The sequence below is a fragment of the Bombus flavifrons genome, chromosome 2, assembly GCF_040668555.2.
Source record: "Bombus flavifrons isolate JBK064 chromosome 2, iyBomFlav1_principal, whole genome shotgun sequence".
NCBI classification, from domain to species: Eukaryota; Metazoa; Arthropoda; class Insecta; order Hymenoptera; family Apidae; genus Bombus; species Bombus flavifrons.
In genome coordinates this window covers 10,939,098-10,951,590 of record NC_138443.1, presented here as the reverse complement: position 1 = coordinate 10,951,590, position 12,493 = coordinate 10,939,098, and positions in this window count along the sequence as shown.

The following is a 12,493-nucleotide window of genomic DNA, read 5'->3' as shown; positions in this document are numbered from 1 at the left end:
TTCCATCGTGGGGAAGAGTTAAGACAGCATAATGCAGCTTTATGTCGGACTCAAGGTAACAGTAACCCTTTCAGCGTTGCTCGTCCTTGCACGTGTCGTCAAAAGTGTGTCACGAACGATAGAACGCCCATTGATGTTCACAACGATGAATGGAAACGTTAATTTGCCATCAGAACTCTGTTACGATACAGATTATTCTACTACTTTCTAATATCCTTCATTGACGCAAATAAAGCATAGAGATCGCCTAGTGTCATTTTTCAGCAATTAATTGGAGATTAAGGTTAAAGTTCTTTCTTTGTAAGATATAGTATACTGATTTATACCAGTGTTTCTAATAATAAGAGATTCACGTGTTGATTTGTTAGGTCAACGATAATGACTAGAATCTACGAGAATTACTAAAAAAATAAAGACAATTTTTAATTTACAAACAATGTTTCATCTATGTTATAAAAGATAGAATACAAATCTGTTGTCCTTGATACCAAATATTAAGAAAATTCATAAAGAGACAACGATTTATGATCTCATTGAAATCGTACAAAAGTACTTCGACGTTAATTTCGTTTCACGACTATTTCTTTAGTAATTATCGTGCAAATTTTACGAAACAACCTGTCAATAAATCATTCGCGACAGTGGCAGTACGAAATTCACGTGAATATCTAGCGACGACTTGAAATGGCGTCTGCTTCCACTCGGACATAATTGTATCAATTGTTTCCGACGTTTATAATCTTTTTATAGGCCACGACCATACGCTTGGTTGTCAGGACGGTCGATATTCGCCGGAACACACCCTGTACACGTCCTAAGAAGCTGTCGTTGTTTTTACAAAGTTTATCGATCCGGCGACGAGAAACAATTTGGAGCGTGCATAATAAATTGTGTGCGAGCATGTGATCGATACGGTTGATATCGCCGTGCCAGCTTAAGAGGACCAATAAATAAACAATGTAAGAGGAGCGCTAAAAATTCTCCGCGCGACGCGAACTCCACATCCATTCCCGGCTCGATCAAACTTTAAACCCTGCTGGAACGGATGCTCGAAATGAGTCACCGGCTGGTTTCAAAGCGTCGTAGATATTGAAACTTTGCAATATTGATGATTCGCGTTATCTTTTGATTGGTGGACGTTTACTTCGATCCATTTGATGTTTTACTTTCAATGGCTAATTAAAATAGAACGAACGAAGCGAAACGGCTGAAATTGTTGCAATGTAAGATATTAATCCCTAATTTTTGATACTATCATTGGTTTCATTTATGGTTAGAGATTTTTAGAAGTTCGAGTTATGGTTCGCGTTTTACAGACGAGGTTTTGTTAGTCTTCTAAAGTATATTTGTTATTAGTGTGCGCCAATGTAAACGAGGTTCCGCGAGTTTCTACGTAATTTTAACTTAAGCATAGTTTGCGAGTTGTGTACCGGAGAATAGTGAATTTAAGTTCGAAGATAAAGGGCATCGAACGTAGTTCATCTTTCATCCATCAAGGATCAAGCAGTGGTTCATCAGAACGTTACAAATATATCAAAAATCCAGATGGAAGAAGCAGCGATGAAAAAAATACTAAAGGATTAATATACTTTGCCTTTCTCTTTTGTAGTCATAATGTTAAAAAGCAGAATCGGATAATGTAAATTGGTTTAGAAAAGTTGCAAATGAAATATATAGCGTTACGTTCATGATATTACACGAATTTTTAACGAGGTATTCGCGTATCCAATCTACCCCGTGAAAATGAACGAATCGTCAGCCCATTAATCGAGGATAAAAATCGGCGATTGGACTAGCTTCTCGGTAGTCCGAAAAGTCCATTAAACGTAACCAGAGTTATCACCGTGTTCGGATTCGAATCGATTCGAATTATTCGATGATGGATCCAGGATGGACGTGATTTCTCCCCAAAACGAATTCGCACGCGGCCAACAAATCGTCTAATCAAATAGATATATGACTGATGGGGGAAGGGTGGGAAATTGGTTCTTGGCCGCGAGTAAATCTCGGCCGCGTGTCAGGAATGAGACGACAATGGGGTGGTGGGCAAGAGGGAGAGGAGTAGGTGAAAAAGGAAGATCCGAGATCGATTTCCTTTGGGGATTTATGTGACTATTTTTTATCCTGATACCTTGAAGCCTGAAACGAGATAAGAGACACCGTTCCTGCAACGAGTCTTTCATTTCGCGCTTCCCCCCGCCTCCCCTCGAGCGAACGTGAAGATCCTTGGATATTAATGCGCCCAACGGCGTGACTGAAAGTTCTCGCTAATTTATTCTGACGAATCTCGTATATATATACATTCAGATATAGATGTAGATATATATAATCAGCGGGAAAGCTTGGCTTATCTTCAGCGCACGCTGCTTCTTTCTGAATTAGAAATCAGCCCAGTGAACAGCGACGTCTAACAGTTGATTCTCTGCTCCTCTCTTCCTGAAGATAAAATTCTTATTATTCCCACTATTTACGCCAGGAGACCTTGGGTAGTTTTAATTTTCACGCACTCCTTTTTTGGTTGTAAATTTCAATGGCTACTCGACGAAAGACCCCGTAAAGCACGTGATTATTTAAGTAGTTTGAAGCAGAGAAAGAACAGAGACGTGAGATTAGAATAAAGATGAGAGGCTTATAATGATTGCAGTTTTATAATTTAATACAATTTTTCGGATATATGCTTTAACAACAAGAGTTGGATCAAACAGATATGAATTGGAAGGAAAATTTGTGGTATTAGAACGAGCATTTGTTAAATAAAAAACGATCAACAAATTCTAAAATATTAATCGTAATTGCGATAATTCTGTGAGTAAAAATCGTTTTCGTGTATTATAATTACAAATTTAAAGTCACAGATCTAAATTCTCCAAATTGAATGGTCTCAGCTCGTTGCAGATAAAGCATCCCAAATTTCCGACGGGTTATCCGAGGTCCTTTTCCTTGGAGATATCTTGCAGAACGAACCACTTAGTCTGACGTACAAATTAAATAGAAATGAGAGTTCCGAATGCAATGTTTGAATATGTATGAGAGGATTTTACAGAGAAGAAGGCACGATAAATTTAAATTGTAAAATAAAGTGTGACCTAGTAAGTAACATACTACTTGTTATTTGTTAAAGTATTTATTAAATTCTATATCAACTATTACAGGAAGTAACATTTATAGAGCGCTATAATATACAAAATACTTCATCAAAATTTCACAATTTCTATCGAATATACCAAGATTAGACTCATTAAAAAATAGAATATTCGTTCTAACCTTGTTTTTGTTGAAGTTGTGCACAAGTTAAAGGAACGAAAGACAGAGAGCATGGAAACGGGGATTAGCCTATTTGAGCGATTGAAGACAGCAACAACTAGTCAAACTTCGTTATACGGTGCATCGGGTAACAAAGGGGAGGAACGACGAGTTAGACAACGTTATATTTCTGATATCGTCCGTGGCCCCCTTTCCTCGGCTCTGCATTTTCAATATCGAACTCCGCATCTGCCTTTCGTCGTTTCCCGTCGCAGTGCTGGTGCACGTTGGGACGAGACTAGTCCCATGGTCAATCCCAAAGTGTCCCACATGGCATATTGACAAGGGTCCTGGTCTCTCTCTGTCTCTGTCTGTCTGTCTGTCTGTCTGTTTCTCTCTCTCTCTTTCTCTCTCTCCGCCTAGTGAAGTTTTAACATGGCCCATCGACGCCGTTGCGCCGTATCGAGGATTCAAAATTTATGATCACTGCTTCTTGGATGACGGATAACTTCCCGGGCTTCTTCAACTTCCGATCCGTCTTACTTTTCCGTACTTTCGAGTCGTGTTCTCTATGTCGCTGCTGTTTCTCGTATTTTTCTTGCATGGCTTCAGTAAGAAGAAGTATCCAAAATGTTTTGGGAAATATATCGAATAATTAGAGGAAAAAAAAAATTTGTGTGGAACAGAGGAAAGTTTGAGAAAATGCTGGATGGAGAGTTCGTTGGTTCAGACGCGATCGATCACAGACATGACCTCTTGAATTTCGCGTTTAATGTCGTTTAATTTGCAGTTTAATCGTCAATTTATGTCGAACCACGATGTACATTAGATTTGTTACTTCGCGAAATGTGTTGATATTTGGCGATTGACTCTCGGTGTATGAACGCGTCGGGGATTATTGTCAAAACTTTTTTCGTAATATCGAATAGTATGCGTGAAACGTAACTAACTGTTACTTGTAAATGTATTGGACGTCATAGTGAAATATTTCAATATTTTCGTTTTTTAACTTTGTTCAAGTTATTTGCGCTAGAAAATTAAAAAATAGCTATAACCAAACGTGGCTCTCTGTTTCGTACATTTTGTTAGTTTCCTTTATTTCATTTCGCTTGATTGAATGAAAAAGAATTGGAATAAAATGTAAAATAGAAAAAGACAAAATCGATGAATCATTTTTAGTGATACTATCTGTTTAAAACGGATAAATCACCATGGGAAATGAGAACTATAAATTTCAGAAGTAGGTCTTCATTATTTTAATATATTTTATATTATCGCTAAATTTTTATCGTTTATCTCATTTTTTTGAATTTAATCCAAACTAATGGATTTCATTGCCTACAATATTTAGTTTCTAGTCATCTTCGCACGTTTAATTTAAAATTCTACCTAAAATACACTTTTGACGTTAAAAATTTTATACCGCATGATCCTCTCGACACCTGCTATACACTTTCTTTCGATAAAATTTCTGTTTCGTGACCGCTCACCTTTACGTCTTTACCAAGACATCGCCCGAACAATAAAAACATCGAAACTGGTCAAGCGGTTCGATATCACGTTCGACATTTCCAATTTGAAGAATCGTACAACGTTCTTAAAGGATCTGACCACAGAGTGGGGAGAATAGCAATGCTTTCTGGTGAGAAGTCTATGAGAAGCAGCACTTACCCGATAGCCGTTGCATTCAAAACTATATGATCCTGTTCCCAACAGCAAAATTTCTAACATATTGCTATCTTTATCATCGTGGGATAACCTCTAAAAAATGTTAGAGGGATCGTAACGCACGAGACATAAACTAAACCGTATCTTTTCAACCCTTTAATGGAACAAACATAGTATAATACATCTGACATATTTGACGTTGCGGTGATGTTTGGATATTTTTTACGATGAAAGATGCAATAATATTGAATAACAATAAATGTCATACGGTCTATCACATCACGTATGCAACTTACATTGAAGAGAGAAATTGTATGGTCCAATGGGAGAAAGGGAGAAAGGAAGAATAAATGAAAGAAGACTACGTTTTATTTATTAATAAGACTAAGATGGAGGCTAGGTCAGAACATATATTTCCATGGATGAGAGAAATATATAATAATATATAACATGATTTGCTTGTGTTGAAATAAAGGATAAAAATATTCGTATGAGTCATTTGGTAATGATTAACTTCGCTTTATTAGGAAGCAACTGCTTGTTACTTAGTTCGAGTATAAAAGAAACAGGTTTATACCTATACGTATAGGAAAAATGTTACTTCACAAGCTATCTACCTTGTATAAGTAATCTCAAAACGGTGATCACCAAATAGAAGGTTCGATGGTCAAAGGCACAGACGACCGTGTAAGTCAAACCTTGTAAGTGAGAACTGGGCCTCACATCGAGAGGTCCATTCGACTGGTTTGACATTTACATATAAATAGTATAACCTTGGTCATTATTTCTATGTCGAATGGTTATATGTCATCTATTCTGAGCGTCAATTACCATACATTTGTCATTGCAGACCAAGAATCTTGTTCTTCATCGCTCTTACGACCGATGTCATAATTAGACTATGGATGAATTTACAAGAAAAAAGATACAGAAATACACGGAACGCACAATATACAGAAATATATAAAATTCAAAATAGTTCTAGTTTTCAAAATACCTCTAAGCTCTATTTCATCAATTTTAGCCACAAGAAGATAAAAATTTTACATAAAAATTTGCACTCGTCATAATTCTCCATAAAAATATCAACCATAGTTAATTGTAAAAAATTGCATATCTGTAGCAGACAGCAAAATTTCCGACAAGAATCTCAAGAATTTCAAAGGTACAAGAAAAACGTGCTCAAATGTAAAAGCGAACATCTGTGTCCCCCGTTCTTCGAATATCATTTCATAAAATAAAAATGTTGAGAATATCCAGTGAACATTCGCCTCTAGTACAAAGAGATCACCGTTTCCCAAATTTTTGGCGTATAAAGGATTGACGGTTTCGTCGGCGGTCAGAATGATCGGACGCGTAATTTGATGGAGTATCGGATGGCGCTTAACAAACGGCAAGTCGACGTTTCCATCAGATATAATTTTGGGTTGGATTCATGTGCGTGGGAGAAGCGACGATAGAGAAGCGGAGTAACGGATATAGGGAACGCGAGCAGAGGACGCGATTTATCACTCATCGGTGAAAACGAGCGTAACACCGGCACCGTATAATTGCGCGTATATCGTTGACCCGTAGTTATCGCTGATAGCCGGAATCATCGATCGCGCACACCCCTCATTTTCCGCACGATTTTCGATTAGCATTCGACGCGTTTACGAGCCGTCAATAACTACGCGGATCGCGATAGGCGACCGTATGTATCGAAAAGCGGCATTTGACGATCGAGCACATTATTACTCTAGCTTTCGACGCAGCCAATCCTCTTCATTCCTTCTCCATGTTGAATTCCTTTCTTTTGATCCTTGCTGTCCAAGCCTCAATGTTACCATCAATGGAACGGTAAGGTTTGTTCGCAGTGTATGGTCGTTTGTGTGTATTTCACGTAATATGAATAGAAATCTGGTATTCGGTTTTAAAGTCCATATCCATACATGCAGGTTATTTGGTTTCAGGTTGTCAGGGATTTGTGAGAGCAAATGCAAAAAATAATTTCTTAACGATAAATTAGAAATGATGTTCGATGTCATAATCAGGAAACAGTATATAGATAACACTGTATCGAGAAAGCTGCAATTTATAGTACCTCTGTTTGTTGCTTCCGAATAGGAAACCTATCGAATATTTCGAACGCTTCAAGCTTCATGTCCTCTTACAGTCTGACACGATCCCCTTATGCGCAGGTATGTCATCTGGTAAATTTTGTCATACTTGTCGTTTTTACTTTTTCTTTCAGTCAATCAATAATGTCGAATAAAAATAGGCATTTTATTTTTTAAACGATCTTCCTAAACACTAAAAGCGTTATGCACTACCTCTTCTCTAGCCATCCTGCTTTTCTACAGCATCCACCGTCGTGCGAGTTTACGATTCGAGTAGCGAAAGATTGTAACAGTAATACAGCCCTCTAACAAACCCCGACGCATCGCATTTCCTGCATGGCGAGGCAGGCTAAAAGAGGAGAGAGATCTGTTTTCCCTTCGCAAGTTCGAGTAAGCTTTTACGCGATGCTGAGCGTCCGCGATACGCGCGTAATCTTCCCGTTGAAACGGCCCTGCCGGGAAAGTTAAATGAAAAATTGTTTTCCCCTGTTGGCTGGATTGAACAATACCGGCCCTTTATTATACGCTCGACGATAAGGATTCTCGTATCCCCTAGCCATGCATACGTGCGTCGAATTTTAAAACGCACTTAACGCCGAAACTATATCGGTGGAAAGTTTTCTCCTTTAATTGGAGCCGTTTCTATTAACGACCGTCCGTGGATTATCGTCCTTTCGGAACTCCAAATGTGTGTGCGGAACCGTTCTTCTTTGCTCCTTTCAATTTTAGTATTGTGAAATACATGACCTTTTATTTTTATTTTTTGATCAATTATTATAGAAGTGTGTGATAACATTTTCCTTATTTCTTCTTCTGAAAACACTATGTATGTTTCTAAGTACATATAACAGCCGATAAAATTACAATTTATTTAGGATACCATAAAAAAATAAGTTGCGATATTCATGTTTCCAAGTGATCGATCAGTCTTTTGGGAGAACCTATTGTGAAGGAAGGTATTTACTTTTTTATAAAGTTAAAAGTATCTTTTCCTAGGGACGATCATAAGTTTTGCAAAACCCCTAGGAATACACCGTTCCTTTGCACATGGTTCTTTTGTGTTACGTTCCATTCATTAGCATACACATTCGTAAATTTTCATTTTCTTTTGTAAGAATCTCCTCGGACGTTCAGCGAGGCATAGCACGAGTAAAACAATAAAGGTTAATGTTTCGATATAAAAGCATGCAGAAACTTGGGTAACGTCACAATCAATCTCAATTCTCCTTCGACCTGTTCGTATTCCGAGATCTTCCATGAAGGAACCTTTATTGCATGGTAAATCATAATGCAACATGAATCATAACGATTCGCTCGAAGAAAGCCGCATTCTAGTCCAAATTTATGGAATCTTCTCTTCAGTTTTCTCGCGTTTGGTCGAGTTCCTCAGGTACTTACACGGACGTTAAGTGTTTTCAATTTACCTTTCGTTCGCTTTTCCTAACTCTATAAAACATTACTTTCGCGCAATGACTGTCTCCGACGAGAAGTCGTGTATCTTTAAGAGCACTTTACGCCCATCTAGTAGTTACACGAACGAGGAGTGCATAAATTGAGGAGGGTCAATGATTCCCTACCATGCAGGAAACATCGATTCAACGTTCGACATCCTTAGGTTATGCTCGGTGAAGTTGGTACTTAGACGGAGAGTCGAATGTCAGGAGTTTCCTCTTGGCGTGTTTGCATCGGTGATTTAGGGACTCGTCATTAGTGTTATCAAATAAATATGTGGAAGTGAAGAGTTGAAAGAGAGGCTCTCTCTACTTGAACGTCGAAAATATGTCAAAATCTGTTGGATAAAAAAGGAAAAGGGAAAGTACCTACATGCAAAATATGGCAATACATATGTGATATTTTAAAAAATATTTTTAGAAATAACACGTAACGTTTTGTTGTTGCACGCGAGAAATAGCAAGGTTTAATTCGGCGTGCAAACGAATAGAAACAGTTGGCGCAGACGTGTGGTCAATACGATTCTGTTTTCGCGTTCCAGCTAGTTCTATGTTATAACAATACTTTGTGTACGTAAATTTGATATGCACTTGAATATTAGTTTACTATATTATTTTTCTCAACGTTCGAGGATCATGAAATCAAAAAATAACGCATAATAGGAAAACCTATCTTTCATGAGAATCGACTCAACCATTCTAACCGACTTTGATATTTTCCTATTTTCACGTCTAATCATTGGAATATACAAATCCATAATCCGAATTTCATACCATCATTTCTAAAACATTTTAAAACTCAAACCGAGGATCTAACTGAAAAATGTTATCGCATATTTGTTTAATTAATGTGCAGTATCCGCCACGACGACGAAATTCTCTTTATTCGTTGACCAGTAGCCATGGTAACATTGATGCGCCATCGGGAAACTTTTGTCCAGAGAGGAAACCCTCGTTCTACTGTCATTGTATTCCCCCACGCCAGTCTGTCGTGTTTTTCTCGAATTTCTAATGATTGCTTAACCACACGTGACGAGTTCTGTTTTTCACTTTATCGCGAGAAAACAGAAATAATGCGAGGTTATGCGAGTATCGTCGAAATTGCCAGGACATTTCGATAAGAGAGGGGAAAAAAGAGTGACAAAAATGGAATCTGGGTCGTAATTGAAAATCAGTGGCGCGAAACGCGGCACATTGGTAACAATTGGTAATTGTGCTTTCTTTCGTTGATCTCACGGTCGCGTTTAATTATTGACCGCGTACGCGATACCGTTTCATTGATGAATACGCGTTGACGAGCGAGCCAAATGTGCTCTTACGATCCGAATAATACGAGCGAACTTTGGATTCTAACAAACCTGGCCTCAGCACTGATCATGCTTGTAAACGAAGGTTGCGTAGAAACGCGGTCGTGTTTTTCAGTATTGATACGCATAATTAATGGCAATTGGACAGCAAACGAAAATTTGCGTCGCGTTTGTAATGAAAATAAACGAGGAAGAGTATTTTATGACAATGTGTCTTTATTGAATGTATGAAACTTGAAAATGACTCTTCAAATTGGTTTAATAGTCGTGGCGGTGTCTATTGGACATCGAAGTACACAGAAATTCACGCACAAATTCAGTTACATCAGTATTTAGACAAATTAAAGAGACGTGTTGATTTGAAATTTTATCTTTTCGCAGATCTTCGTTATTTACCTTCGTATGGTTGAATGATAGCGTTTCCTTTCCATTATAGTTGCTTATTATTTTCTTCGCGTAACTAGTAAAAATTTATAACGAATATTCTATCTTATCCTTATACAACAATTTTGCTCTAAGATTCTGTGTCCATATTACTATTAAAAAACTGGGAATCAATAGTTGAAAAGTTACGCCTAATATGATTATTTCTCGAATACGTATCAATATTAGCATTATCAGTCAACACATGTCAAGAAAATTTGCCTGATCGATCATAGCGAGCCATCTTAAGAATCTACAGAAGAATTCCAATTAACCAAAAGTCAGGAAAGTTCAAGAATCCATCACCGTTCGACCTTGTGCATCTCGAAGATGAATTACGATACGTCGTTTGCCATCGATCAAGACTAAACTTCCTCGAGTTCGATCGAACTTCCAACTTTAGAGTCAAATTTCCCTTCTCTCTGGTGTACTAACAACGTCGCTTTAAACGCATAAAATTTGCCCTGTCAAAGGCATATTTGTCGTCAGGTATATACGTTGCGAGCCAGGCTCTCCGTTTAACATTCACCGCCAATTAACGATCGCATCGCTCGTAATTCCCAGTACGTGAATCGAAATTGATAATAGTTAACATTGTTCCGTGTCGCGGGATAGCTCGAAGGATAGAATTATTGCTGGAGCGGTCGGAGCCGATTTTACTCCGATTTCCACGATGCTCTCCACGCTCTCAGTGCGCCATAAATTTCATCCGTACGTCGCGTCGGGGACAATCGTTAGGGAGTTAATGGGCACGGCGGATCAAATTTCGAGATGTTATGGTACGGTCGTTTACGATGGAAGAAGAAAATGCGCGGGAAAGTTAATAGCGGTGGGAGAGCGCGGGCAAACAGGAGAACAATTAAAACCGGGTACGTCAAACGGTCGAACGAGAACGATCGTCTTTTGTACGATCACTCCCTGTGGGACGGACGTAAGTGACGGTTGATTGATTCAACTTGATTGAATAATGGAGAACGTGTGTCAGTCGTATTAGCTGTTTCGTTGTTTATTACCAGTGAACACCAGTTTTAAGAGTCCATTACAATAGAAAAATTTTATGCCCGTATTTTGTACATAAAATGTACATTATGTGACATAAAACATTTGGGAATTTCAATAACACTGTAATGGGACAGGATTGTTATTTTCGTAAAAGGTGTCTACATGCTTTCAAATACTCGTGTATATAGAAACGCATATTCACTGTATACATAGAAACTCGGGTATATGAGCTTATGAGAATAAGTGTTATTATTTGTGGAAATAAAATTTAGATATCCTAACAAGCTACAATAGGTCCTTCTACGGTATTTACTACTAGACAATTAAAGAAAACATTAAGTGATAAATGGGAATAAAGTAGTGCGCTTTCTTTAGTATTTTATTTTACTTACAATTAGCCTTGTATAAAACTATGTCACGTAACACGAAATTTTATGGGAATTTAATTATCGCGTTGTAGGAGGATTACGTGCGCGGAAAGTAAAATAATCAAGTTAGTATTCTTTGATATCATTTACCTACTCGTTGTACGCTAGTGTTAAGATGAAGATATTTTTTAATAAAAATATGTAAATATGCTCTAGACAAATTAACATATTATACTTAAGAGTTTTAGGTGGAAACTTTCATATCATCTTTTAGCAGGTTGCATTTATTACAAATAGTATGTTGGCACTTGTAAACTCGAAATTCTTCAAGAGAAATTAGATAGAAAAATAAATCAACATTAGCAGCGGCTATGTATTTTAATTAAGAAAATTGAATCAACGAGTCAAGAACCACTTTTAGGGAATTAATTGTATCGGAATTCCTGGCGACCAGACAGTATCACCGGGGCTAGCTGCAAAATCCTTATTTGCATGTGGCCAAGTTACAACTCCATTCAGTCATTCTTAATACCGAATTTATTAACCCGAAATTTATTCTCACGGCTTTATGTACATTTTCAACAACCCTTTTATGCGCCATTAAAGGAAAATTACAGGACGCGACAAGTTACTCGTGTGCAACTTTACACCTTTCCAACATTGCGCAACGATCGCGTGCACGGTTGCAGTTAGACAGGCAGAGAAAAACGTTGGTTGATGCCTTTCTTTTTCGCCGCTGCGATACAGAGCGTGTGACGCGCGTTAATTCACGCTCGCAAAATTATTTAGACGTTATGGTAGATAGTGTCCGCTGTTCCAGCTCATCATCTCATCAAGAGATCTCGTTGAACGTAATTGTTCCGCATTTACGCAGTTAGCTGCACTCTTACCCGAAATAGCGTGACTAATTAAAGTCTTCCTGCCATAGGAAT